The sequence below is a fragment of the Cupressus sempervirens genome, chromosome 11, assembly GCF_028749045.1.
Source record: "Cupressus sempervirens isolate cs-2001-9-10 chromosome 11, ASM2874904v1, whole genome shotgun sequence".
In the NCBI taxonomy this organism is placed as follows: Eukaryota; Viridiplantae; Streptophyta; class Pinopsida; order Cupressales; family Cupressaceae; genus Cupressus; species Cupressus sempervirens.
Genome location: NC_143128.1, coordinates 469,712,542 through 469,725,127, shown reverse-complemented (window position 1 = coordinate 469,725,127; position 12,586 = coordinate 469,712,542).

Genomic DNA, 12,586 nt, shown 5'->3' with positions numbered 1-12,586 from the left:
CCACCTTCATGATAGAAGGTGAAACTTGTGATTTTAACTATACTGGAAACTAAACCTATCCAACTTGAATTTAACTTAAAGATATTGAAAACCCTAAATACTTCTCAAACATGATTTTAGTTATTTATGTGGTACAGTGGACTTTAGATCTAGATGAGATTGACTTTTTACTTGCTATGACCATTCATGAACCTTGTGATGTAAATTTATCCAAGTGATGTGGCTTGTTTATGTGTGTATGGGATGCACATCTATTATTATTGTAGATAAATAAATAAATAATTGTGAAAATATTGTGATAGATGTTCTCAATGAATGAAACTATATGTGTTTGTGCATTTACATTGTTAGTTTCAATAAATTAGTAGTGTAATTTTACATGTGGAAAATTTGATCTCTTCTATGGTTACAAGAAGTAATTATTAGTGTAGTTAAAAAAAAAAATTCCACCCTTCCTTATTTTAGTGATTCAATACACAACTTTAACAAGATTGTGATTTAAGATGAGTGTTCCAATTTTGGTTTAATATATCATGTTCTATGTATGTTCATATAATTAAAAATTGATAAATGTTGGAAAGATCACTTATATGAGTAGGATTTTATAGATAAAGAAAAATGCATCAAACATTGGTGACTTCTGGGAGGAAGTCAAAGTCTAGAGGAGGAGGATGTAAGGCCCCATCCCATTAAGGACTTGAAAGACCATTAGTTTTACTACAATATAATTTGATTAGAAGTAGTCATATTAATTTTTTTATTAGAGAACATTAACTAGCTTATGCAATAACATGATTAGGGAAAATCCCTATGTTACTTACTATGATTATTATTGTTGTCCAATTAAATAGATTTGACTTACCATTAGTAACCATTTGAATACTATGTAAAAATGTGTATGTGATACTTTGCATAGTAGAGTTCTCTTATTAATGTGAAAGCTAGACTCAACTTATGGTCAACTAGGGATTATGTTCATACAATTGAAAATGGTTACAAATAGAAGTATTTGCACCTCTCTACTAATGACACAATAGTTTATATGTAAAATGGGTAGCATTAGATCTAGTTCACAATGTGATGGATTGCCTAATTTATGTTGATATCTTGATTAGCTAATGTGAGTTACCTTATGGATAAGTACCTTATATTGTTTTATTTTATCTTGTCATGATAATTAGATAGTTTTAGTAATTGAATAATGACCAATTGAATTGAATAGATATTGTGGTGTGATGAATACATTTTGCATAAGGTGATTGTGAAAATAGAAATCAAGCTTGGATTGTGTGATTATGATCCTAATGCGAATGATGCATATTTATATATTCAAATATTAAGGAATAGTAAGTTTATTAGGTAGATGATGTGAATTACATACACTATATATGTACATAATTTTGTGGGTTACTAATGTTCAAATTGAAATGTATAGGAAATTCTCTATGGAAGTAATTTAGAGGGCTAGGAAAATCATATGGATGACAATCGGTTCAATATTACTCAATGCCACATGGTTATTTGTAAATGGGATCACTTGAAGCTAAATTCAACAAGGGGAGGTGCTTTAATAAAAATGTATTAGTTAGAATGTGGTTACTCATATCCTAACCTCTATCATATGTCTCTAAGCATTGTAAGAATGAGATTTAGGTTAGACTTCAAAATTAAAATGTAATTTTTAATTGAGGTTCTAAGGGGAAATGAGACCCTAGATGGAAACTAAGGTAAAATTAACCTACCCTAGTTATAGTACCTTTGGTTAAGGATTAGTTTCAAGTCAAATCATGGTCCCCATTATCATTATGACTCCCTAAATGGGTCAGTACACAAGAGTGAAAAAATGAGAAGTGGGAGACACACTCCATGCATTATCCCCTTTTTAGGAGATGTGATATATTGAGTGAGAGACAATGGATGGAATAGAGAGCCATCATTAAAATAATAGGGGTAGAAAGAGATAGTTAGAGTTTTTAAGAAGGTGGGAAGACATTTTTTTCTTGTTCACCCACTCTCCATTCTTGGAGATAGGAAGAGATAGCCAAAATTTACAGCTTGAATAGAGGGATATTGTAGTTTGGAGAAGGAGATATATCTTAAGGAAGAGCCCAAGAAAGATAAGTTATCTCTATTTATTCTCATAGTAGGATTCTTTTAATGTGATAAAAATGTAGTTTAAAGGAAGTTTTACATAATATCTTAGAAAGAACTCTTAAAATAGCAATCAAGATCTTCGATTGAAAAGAGTTATTATTCTTAGGGGTATGGCTAGGGCTCAAGAGTTCTTATGATGTAATTAATTGGTAAAGTGTAAATGAGTAGTGTTAGGAGTATTTGTGGCACCCATTATTGTATCTTGCAAAGAAATATAGATGATTTTGTCTTGTCTTTTTTTAGTTCAAATCATGTGTGTGATTATTGGTGTAGGAGCACCTAATCCTAGAGGTCACTATGAGATATATAAGGTTCTTGAGTGATTCAAAGTCAATTATATGATGTATTGATTCATTCTGAATCTATTTGTAAAGGTGTTGACAAGAAATGTAACATGTGCACAATATTGCTCAAGTTGTCAAATAGGTCAAGTTTAGGTTTACATGGTCAAATTTGTGTAAAAGACCCATGGAAGGGTAAAAGAATTATAAAAGGTCTTAAATGTTCCATTTGGATATGTATAGAGAGGTTTGAAAAAAATTTCAAGTCATTTTTTCAAAAATGTAAAAGTTACCTATAAAGTTGTAAATTGTGGCATTAAGAAAGTTGCTAACATTACAAAAATGATGTAAAAAAGATAGATACTTCATCTTAGGGGTAGTTAGGAAGGTTTATAAATTTAAAATGGATATAAATACCATTTTATGGTTGAAAAAAATCAGATTGGAGAAGAGAAAATATTTTGATACATTTTTGGTGCATTCTATTGTTATTGTTTTGATTGGTTTTTTAGTTTTGGTGTTGTTTCCAGGCATTTTATGGCCTTTTAGAGTTAATAAACCATGTAATATAGTAATTTATAGATATAATTATGAATCTTACTTCTCATTCTTTTGGTTTGGTTCAATTTTAATAAGAAATGAATAAGTTATGAGCATTTTGTTGAAAATGGGTTTTTGCAGATTTGAGATTCCCTGAATACAGTCATGTTGAACCATGTGGTAGGGACATGTTTTGGAGACTCAATACCTATAATAATATTCATTAGAAAGATATGTGAAGTATACTTAATTTTCTTTTGGTTTGAGTCATTGTTATCATATTTGTGACAGTTATGAGTATTTGAGTGAAAACTAGTTTTTAAATGCCTTCAATGGTGTTGCTGGCAAAGATTTGTGCTTATACAATAATTTATGTATTGGAAAAATTAATGGTTTAAATATTTGGAAACTAGACTCACAAATAGATAATTTGGAATTGGTTTGGGGTTATTTTAATTTTTTTTGTGAAAGATATTTGATGCCCTGGGCAGGGTTACATGTTTTACTTCTGGTTTATGATAGAGAAAATGGTTCTTAGTACAAAGATCATAATTTGTAATTAGTATATAATATTGTACTCAGAATTGGATATGTTTTAATATGTATAACTTAGAACAATTCCAATAAATGGTTTCACAAGAGGAAATTTTGAATAGAAGTTATTAATAATGGAATTAGATATAGGAGTCAGGATATGAGTAATGGAGAAGGGTTGATATTTTTGCATTAAAACATGTTGTGGTTTTCCTCATGAGATGCCTCTAACAATGGAATTTATTTCATGGATTTTAATGGGATCAACATGTATCCCACTGATTGGTTTATTTGTTAGATGCTTTTCATCAATTATGTGCAAAGAAAAGTTTGCTATCTTACATTTCTAATGTATAAAGGTTTCCTACTTGAATGCAAGAACATGTTAAATTTCTAGTCATCTAAATCTTGGTTGCTTTCAAGAAAATCTATGTGTTTTGGGAAGGAAAAGTGTGCTATGTAAAGAATTTTTTTTGTGCCTTAGATTCAAGTTGTGTAATGATTAGAGTAAAAACTTGGAGCTTATTTTCATAGTCTAAATAGAAATTCCTTATTTGTAAATCTAGTTTAAGTACAATATGATTGTAGATATGCACTTAAAATATATAAGAAGTGTTTCGGAAAAAACATTTGGGAAATATATTTTGGTATTAGAGCACAGTTCTCAATACTAGGACCTAGGCTCATTATGTTTTTGGTTTTGATTTTTTTTTTAATGGGAAATGGAACTAAAGGTCATAAATCTGCAACTTCTTATGTCTACATTCATTTAGTAGATATTAGAAATTTGATTTATTGATTTATTCTACAAGTGGTATATAAATTAGAAATCTAATTTAATATACATTAGAAATTTGTTATTAACATGTAAATTATTGATGTTAGATTTCCTTAGTTGTGAACATGAAAAAAAATGGATTTAAACTTAAATCTGAAAGTTGGCGTAAGCTTGTCAAAGGAAATCTAATTTACTATTTTATTTTAGAATTTATATAACATAAATAAAACACAAATTTGTTATTAGTTGTTATATTTTTATCATTCTAAAATAAGATATAATTATTAACATTTTAGAAGCTACTATTATAAATACATAGTCAACCATTAGAACATGTTTCTTGTTAGAAATGTTTTAGAATAACTGAGAGGGGGGGTGAATTAGTTATTCAAGGTCCAAATGTCCTATTCAATTTTTTCACTAAGTGAACCCATTCAACCCTTCATTCATCCATGCTCTAACTTATCTAATCAGTGGGTTACTATAAATCAACATGCAAGCATAACACATAAGAAATCAACACATGACACAGTGATTTACGTGGAAACCCAATTTGGAAAAAACCATTAGTAACATGCTACTCAATTCTCACTCTTTTGAAGTGATGCCCTATGAAAGGCCTACCCTATAAAAGGCTTACAACACACTGTCAAATGTGACCTTGTTAGAGGATTTATCCACCCTATTAGAAGTGGGCTTGGTTAAAGGACTTTAGAACATTCACTTGGAATGTTGCCCTATTAAAGAATTTACAAATGAAAATTAGGCCAACCTAAGTCCATAGGATTTTTAGATCTAATACAATTGAGAGAGTATTAGAAAAAATCTTCACTTGACTACAACATACAACTTATCTTGCAGATCTCATATCACTTCTCAGCTCATACCCTTGCCTGTCCTTCAATCTTTGCAACTCTTAACAATTTTTCCTCCTTTAAAGATTTATCTCCTTGAGTCTTCATACTCAATATACTAGTGCAATCATATCCTCATGACCACTCATAGAAGTAGAGCCTCTATGCTCTTCCTTCTCCTAGATGTCTTATCCTTCACACCCTTTCAACCACTTTGCAGACTTGGCTCTTTTTCAACAATAGTATTAACAACTCTTTGCTTCTTAGTCTATGACTCCTTAAATAGAAGTCTTGGAGTTCCTTTTTTTGCTCAATTATTTCATTCTTTAATTTCAATTCATATGGATTAGGCAGGATTCATTGCATCTAACCCATATACTATTTCCTCTAGAAACTTCTTGAATAATCCTTTAGAATTTGCCTAGAAGTGATTTACATAGGATTTTGTGCCAAAAACTCATCATCCTTATCTTCCAACTTGTTCACAAAATTCAATGTAACTACTATGTCAGCTCAGATATGGCAAATCTTCATCACTTGAAATAATGCAGCAACTTGGCACTATTGAAATATTGGTGCTTGGCACATACTATGTTACTCAACACCCTTTGCATTTTTCTTGATGCTCAACATCTGAAGATCACTTAGCACCAAGAATTTTCTAATGCTCGATGTCTGATCTTCACTCGGCACCTAAAGATCACTCGACACCCACTAGGATTTCTTGTTACTTAGCTTCAACTAAGAATTTTCTCAGCTTCAACTAACTTGCTCAGCATCCACTAATGATCTTAGTTTAAGCTTTGAAAACAACCTTGTTACAACTTCTTTCATTAATGCTTCTAAGTGTGACCAACCTCTGTAACTTTGCGTATGCCATCAATACATCATTTAACCAATGTCTTAACTGATCCTTGCACTTCATTACAACTTCATAACTCAACCTTTCCCTTAGGTGCTCTTGTTACATCTTTTTGATCAAACCCTCTTCATCAATCAACTAAGTGATAATACTTGGATTTGATAAGAAAATGTCATCCTTATAAATATTAGGTTTGATATCAATGACAAAATAATGATTGAAAACATTCTTTTCCTTCTTTTAACAATCTCCCTCTTTGATCTTCAACAATGAGCTTTTCAATTAGATTTCCAACAATCTTCCTCTTTGGCATTGATGGCAAACCAAACTAATGAACCATTAGACTAAACTATTCAACCACAAGCTTACTAGGTTAGAATAGTAATTCAAATGCAAAAAAGTATATTGTAACTTCACATTTCCTTCTACTATTTTGATAGCTCCATTTCAACTTCTCCTTCTTTGTTGCTATATCCTTGTTCTTTGACTTTCTCCCTCTTTATTGCTTATCTTCTGCTATTCTGATCAAACTTTAATTATTATTTTCATCTTCTCCCTCTTTTCTAATTCTTTATCTTCAATAGTTGTTGATCAGTTATCTACTTCTCCCTCTCTAACAACAATGCCAAAGACATATTAGCATTTTTAATATGCAAGTGTAGCTTTTCATGCTCATTCAATTTATCTCTTTGTCACCTTCCTTGTGACTGATTTAGAATTTTAGCACTTCTACTACTTTAGGCATAAATCCCAAAGTAAACATCCTCTACATCAATGTGTAAAATCTTCAACATTTAGCTTATTTGATACATGACATACTTGCTTGTACTTCAAGTAGCCTTGGCTAGGGGTATTACCCCTAACTTACCTCTAAGATACTCAAAAGAATCTTTAGGTAGTGCCTTTGTGAAGTTGTCAGTAATCTATTCCTTTGAGCTAATATATTCCATCTTCACTTTTTTATCTTCCACCAACTCTCTTACATAGTGATACTTGATTGCAATATTCTTGGTTTTAGCATGCATTAATAGATTCTTTGATATATTAATAACACTTGTATTATCACAATAAAGTATCACAAACTCAGTTACTTCTTCCTTCATACCTTGTAGAAAATGTTTGATCCATACAATATTGGTGCAATTTATAGTAGCTGCCACATATTCAGCTTCAGCAGTGGACTATGAGGTGTAACTTTACTTTTCGTTGGTACATGTAATCAGCTTCTTTCCTAAGAAAAGTGCTCCTCAACTGGTGCTTTTCTATCATCAATGTTACCTTCGCAATCTATATTAGTGTAGGCTTTCAGTTCAAACTTTTCATTCCTTTTATAGTACAAACCAAACTCATCAGTTCCTTTCAAGTATGTTAGTATTCTCTTCACTTCCATTAAGTGATTTTCTCTTGGATTTGTAGAAAATCTGGCTACTATTCCAATAGCTAATGCAATGTCTGGTCTACTATGTACAACATACTACAAATTGCCAATCATTGACCTATACAATGTCTGATTTACTTCATTAGATGACTTGTTGCCATTGGTGTGCTAACTAGTTTTTATTCTTCCAACCCAAATGTTTTGAGTACCTCTTTGATGTATTTAGGTTGGGTCACAAATATGCCATGCTTCAATTGATGTACTTGTAATCCAATAAATAATTTGATTTCTTCAAACATTGACATCTCAAATTCATGCTTCATTTGAATAGAAAAATCTTTGCAAAGAACATCTTTTCCTCCAAATATTATATCATCAACAAAGATTTCTAATATCAAAATGTCTTTACCTTCTTCAACTTTGATGTACAAGTTTCTATTGTCATCTATTCTCTCAAATCCTATCTTCACAAGATATTTTTGTAGTCTCTCATACCATGCTCTAGGTGCTTGCTTTAATCCATAAAATCTTTTGTGCAGTTTGTAGACCATGTCCTTGTTCTTCTCATCTTCAAATCCCTCTAGTTGTTCTATGTAGACTTCCTCTTCCAGTATTCCATTTAGAAAAGAAAATTTAACATCCATTTGGTACACTTTGAAACATTTATATGCAACATATGCAAGTAATGTTCTTAGTCCTTCCATTCTTGCAAAAGTTTGTTTTTAAATACCCATTTGATACAGATCACATTCTTATCAGTTGGTCTAGGAACTAGAGACCATTTTTTATTCTTCTTAATCTGATATATTTCTTCTTCCATGGTTTTATATGAGTCATCATTTTGTAGTTTATCTTTCATTATTTTGGGTTCAACCTTGCTCAGTAGACATGATTCATTTCTTAGTCTATATCTTGTCATTGGTTTGGCATCCTTGTCACCAATGATTTGATCTATAGGGTGATGTCTTCTGACATACTTGGCTAATCTTGGTTCTATCCTTCTTTCCATGTTTGATCTTTTCATTTTAGAGTCATTTTGTTCTTCTTCATATGGCACTTCATCATTCCTTTAATGTGTACTAGTTTTAGAATCAAAATGTGTATTATGTACATTCTATAGCTCAGCTTCTGAATGTAGGTTGGCATTCAAAGGTTGAGACTCAGTAGATACTAAAGTTTTTTGTTGATTCCCAACATTGTCTTTAGCAATCATTCCTTCATAAAAGTATACAAAGTATCTATAATCCTCTAATTGCTTGGACTTATCAATTTTTACTTTTGCATGCTCATCAAAGTTTACATTTTCACTCTCCACAATCTTGTTAGTATTAGTATTCAAAAACTTCTATGCTTTACTTCTAGTGAAGTATGCAAGGAATATGCCTTCATCACTCTTTACATAAAACTTTCACTTCTATTATCTTTGAGAATATAGCGTTTACATCCAAAAAATTTGAAATTTTTAACATTGGGTGAGTGGCCATACCATAATTCAAAAGGTGTGGCATTTGTACCTTTCTTGACTTGAACTCTATTCAGTGTGTAGAATATAGTACTTACAACTTCTGTCCAATATTTGAGTGCAACATTTGTCTCCATCATCAAGGTTCTAGCATAGTCAATCACTGACCTATTCCTCCTTTTAGAAATACCATTTTGTGGTGGAGTTCTTGGAGTTGATGTTTTTATATTGATACCTTTGTTATTGCAAAATATTTCAAATTCCTTTGATATGAACTCACCTTCTCTGTCTGACCTTAGGCATTTCAGGTTCTTTCCTATTTCCTTCTCAACTCTGGCCAAATACCACTTAAACATTTGAAATGCATCAAATTTTTGCTTCAAGAACATAGCAGTCATCATCCTAGAATAGTCATCTACAAATAGCATCATATATTTGTCTCCTAGGTAGCTTTGTACTTCTATTGGACCACATAAGTTTGTATGGACTAATTCTAGTACTTCATTGGAAGTGTATTTTTTGCTTTTGAAACTAGACTTAGTCATCTTCCCTAGTTGACTTTGTTTGCACATTGTGTTTTCAAGTTTCTTCAACTTGGGCAACCCTTTGACTTTCTTCTTCTTGTTGATGCTAATCAGATTATCAAAGTTAACATGACACAACCTTTTATGCTACAACCATACATCATCAAGTTTAACAACAAGACATGTTGCATCTTCCATATCTAAGTAAAATAGATTATTCCTAGTTTTTTCACCTTTTCCTATTAGATTTACATCAATTTCATAGATCTTAGTAGTTTTTTTTTCCAAATTCAACTTTGCAACCTACATTGCCTAATTGTGATACACTCAACAAGTTGTAGTTCAATCCTTCAACATAGTATGCATCATCACATGAAATTTTCTCTATGAGTTTAATAGAACCTTTTCCTTTGATTTGACATGGAGCATCATTACCAAACCTAACACTATTTCCATCATATTGAGTAAAGGTAATGAACTTACTCTTATCTCCTATCATGTGATGTGAGCATCCACTGTCTATGATCCACTTGTGATTCTGGTTCACACAGGTAACCAATTTTTTTGCTTCATCTTCATCTTTATCTGATTCATCCTTCATGGCCACATAGACTACTTCATCATCATTCTCATCAGAATCTTCTTCAACAATGTAGCATCTCTTGCCTTTCTCTTTATAATCCTTGGTATCATCTTCTCTCTTGTTCCTATGCTTGTTTCCTTCTTTGCAGTTTTTCTTCTATGGACATCTTGCTGCAATATGACCTACTTAATTTTAGTTGAAACATATAATAGGGAGCTTACCTTTGAATTTACCTTTGTCTCTATGGAATCTCCTAGCCAGTAGTGCTTCTAACTATTCCGCATCTTCCTCATTTGTGTTGCTATTACTAGATGCATATTTTCCTTTTCTTCTCTTCTTGTTTGATGTTTCCTCTTTACTGTCTTTTATTTTCATCTGGCCTTGAAAGTAGATTCAAGGTTCTCAGGTCTATAGTTATTCAAATTTGGATAGCTCAAATATAGTAAGTCTTCCCACTATTCCTTCAAAGGTTAGTGTTTTCCCTTGTACACACCTTAGCTCTTGGATATCTTAAACTCTAATAGCATAGATAGGTAGTAGATTTCTCAAGTATTTTCTAATGGTTATTTCTTGTTCCAATTGACCACCTAGACTCCTTATTGCACTTACTACTTCTTTCATTCTTGCAACATACTGAGCAACATTTTCAACTTCCTCCATTTTCATGTCATCAAAGTTTCCTCTTAGGCTTTCTCTTTTTGCTCTCTAGACATTTTGATCTCCTCCATAGATTTCTAATAAGGTTTTCCATATTTTGAATGTAGTATTACAATCTTTAATGTCAGCATATTTTGCATAGTTAAGTGCAGAGGCAATTTCTAGCATTTCTTGGTTGTGCTCCTTCTTTTTGTTTGAGTCATCTACAATAAGAGTCCTACTAGTGTTACATGTTTTGTTCCAGTTGAAGTTTGTGCATAGTCACCTATTGATCCAAGGTGCAATTTCATCAAACTCTGCGATGCAAAAAAGTTGTCCTTGTTGGTCTTGGGAACTTCTCTCTTGGACATCTTGATCTTCCTACTTCTAGTACCTTGAAACTAAATTAGCAGATGGCTCTGATACCAATTGTTAGAAATGTTTTAGAATAAATGAAAAGGGGGGGGGGGGGTGAATCAGTTATTCAAGGTCCAAATGTCCTATTCATTTTTTTTCACTAAGTGAAGTGAACCCATTCAACCCTTCATTCATCCATGCTTTAACTTATCTAATCAGCAGGTTACTATAAATCAACATGCAAGCATACCACATACAAAATCAACACATGACATAATGATTTATGTGAAAACCTAATTTGGGAAAAACCACTAGTAACACGCTACTCAATTCTCACTCTTCTAAAGTGATGCCCTATGAAAGGCATGCCCTGTTAAAGGCTTACAACACACTGTCAAATGTGACCTTGTTAAAAGATTTATCCACCCTATTAGAAGTGGGCTTGGTTAAAGGACTTTAGAACATTCACTTGGAATGTCACCCTGGTAAAGGATTTACAAATGGTTATTAGGCCAACCTAAGTCCATAGGATTTTCAAATCTAATACAATTTCTAGAGAGTATAATAAAAAATCTTGAACTGACTACAACATACAACTTATCTTGCAAATCTTAGATCACTTCTCAGTTCATACCCTTGCCTGGCCTTCAATCTCTACAACTCTTAGTAGTTGGCCCTTCTTTCAAGCTTTGTCTCCTTGAGTCTCCATAATATACTAGTGCAGTCATACCCTTATGACCACTCATAGAAGTAGAGCCTCTATGCTCTTCCTTCTCCTAGATATCTTCTCCTTGACACCCTTTCAACCACTTTGCAGACTTGGCTCTTTTGCAATAGTAGTATTAGCAGCTCTTTGCTTCTTAGTCTATGACTCCTTAAATAGAAATCTTGGAGTTCCTTTTTCTACTCAATTCTTCCATTCTTTAATTTCAATTTGTATGGATTAGGTAGGATTCATTGTATCTAACCCATATTTTGTTTCCTATAAAAACTTCTTGAATAATCCTTTAGAATTCACCTAGAAATGATTTACATAGGATTCTGTGCCAACAACTCATCATCCTTATCTTCAACTTCTTCACAAAATTCAATGTAACTACTATGTTAGCTCAAATTTGTTGAATCTTCATCACTTGAAATAATGTAGTAGCTCAATACTATTGAAATACTAGTGCTTGGCACATACTGTGTTACTTGACACCCTTTGCATTTTTCCTGATGCTCGGCACCTAAAGATCACTCGACACCAACTAAGAATTTTCTAATGCTCAGCACCTAATCTTCACTTAGCACCTGAAGATCACTCAACACCCACTAGAATTTCCTATTACTCAGCTTCAACTAACTTGCTCAACATCCACTAATGATCTTAGTTTAAGCTTTGCAAACAACCTTCTTACAACTTCTTCCATCAATGCTTCTAAGTGTGACCAACCTATGTAACTTTGAGTATGCCATCAATACATAATTTAACCAATGTCTTAATTGATCCTTGCACTTCATTACAACATCATAACTCAACCTTTCCCTTAGGTGCTCTTGTTACATCTTGTTGATCAAACCCTCTTCATCAATCAACTAAGTGATAATTCTTGGATCTTATAAGAAAATGTCATCCCTACAAATAATAGGTTTGATATCAA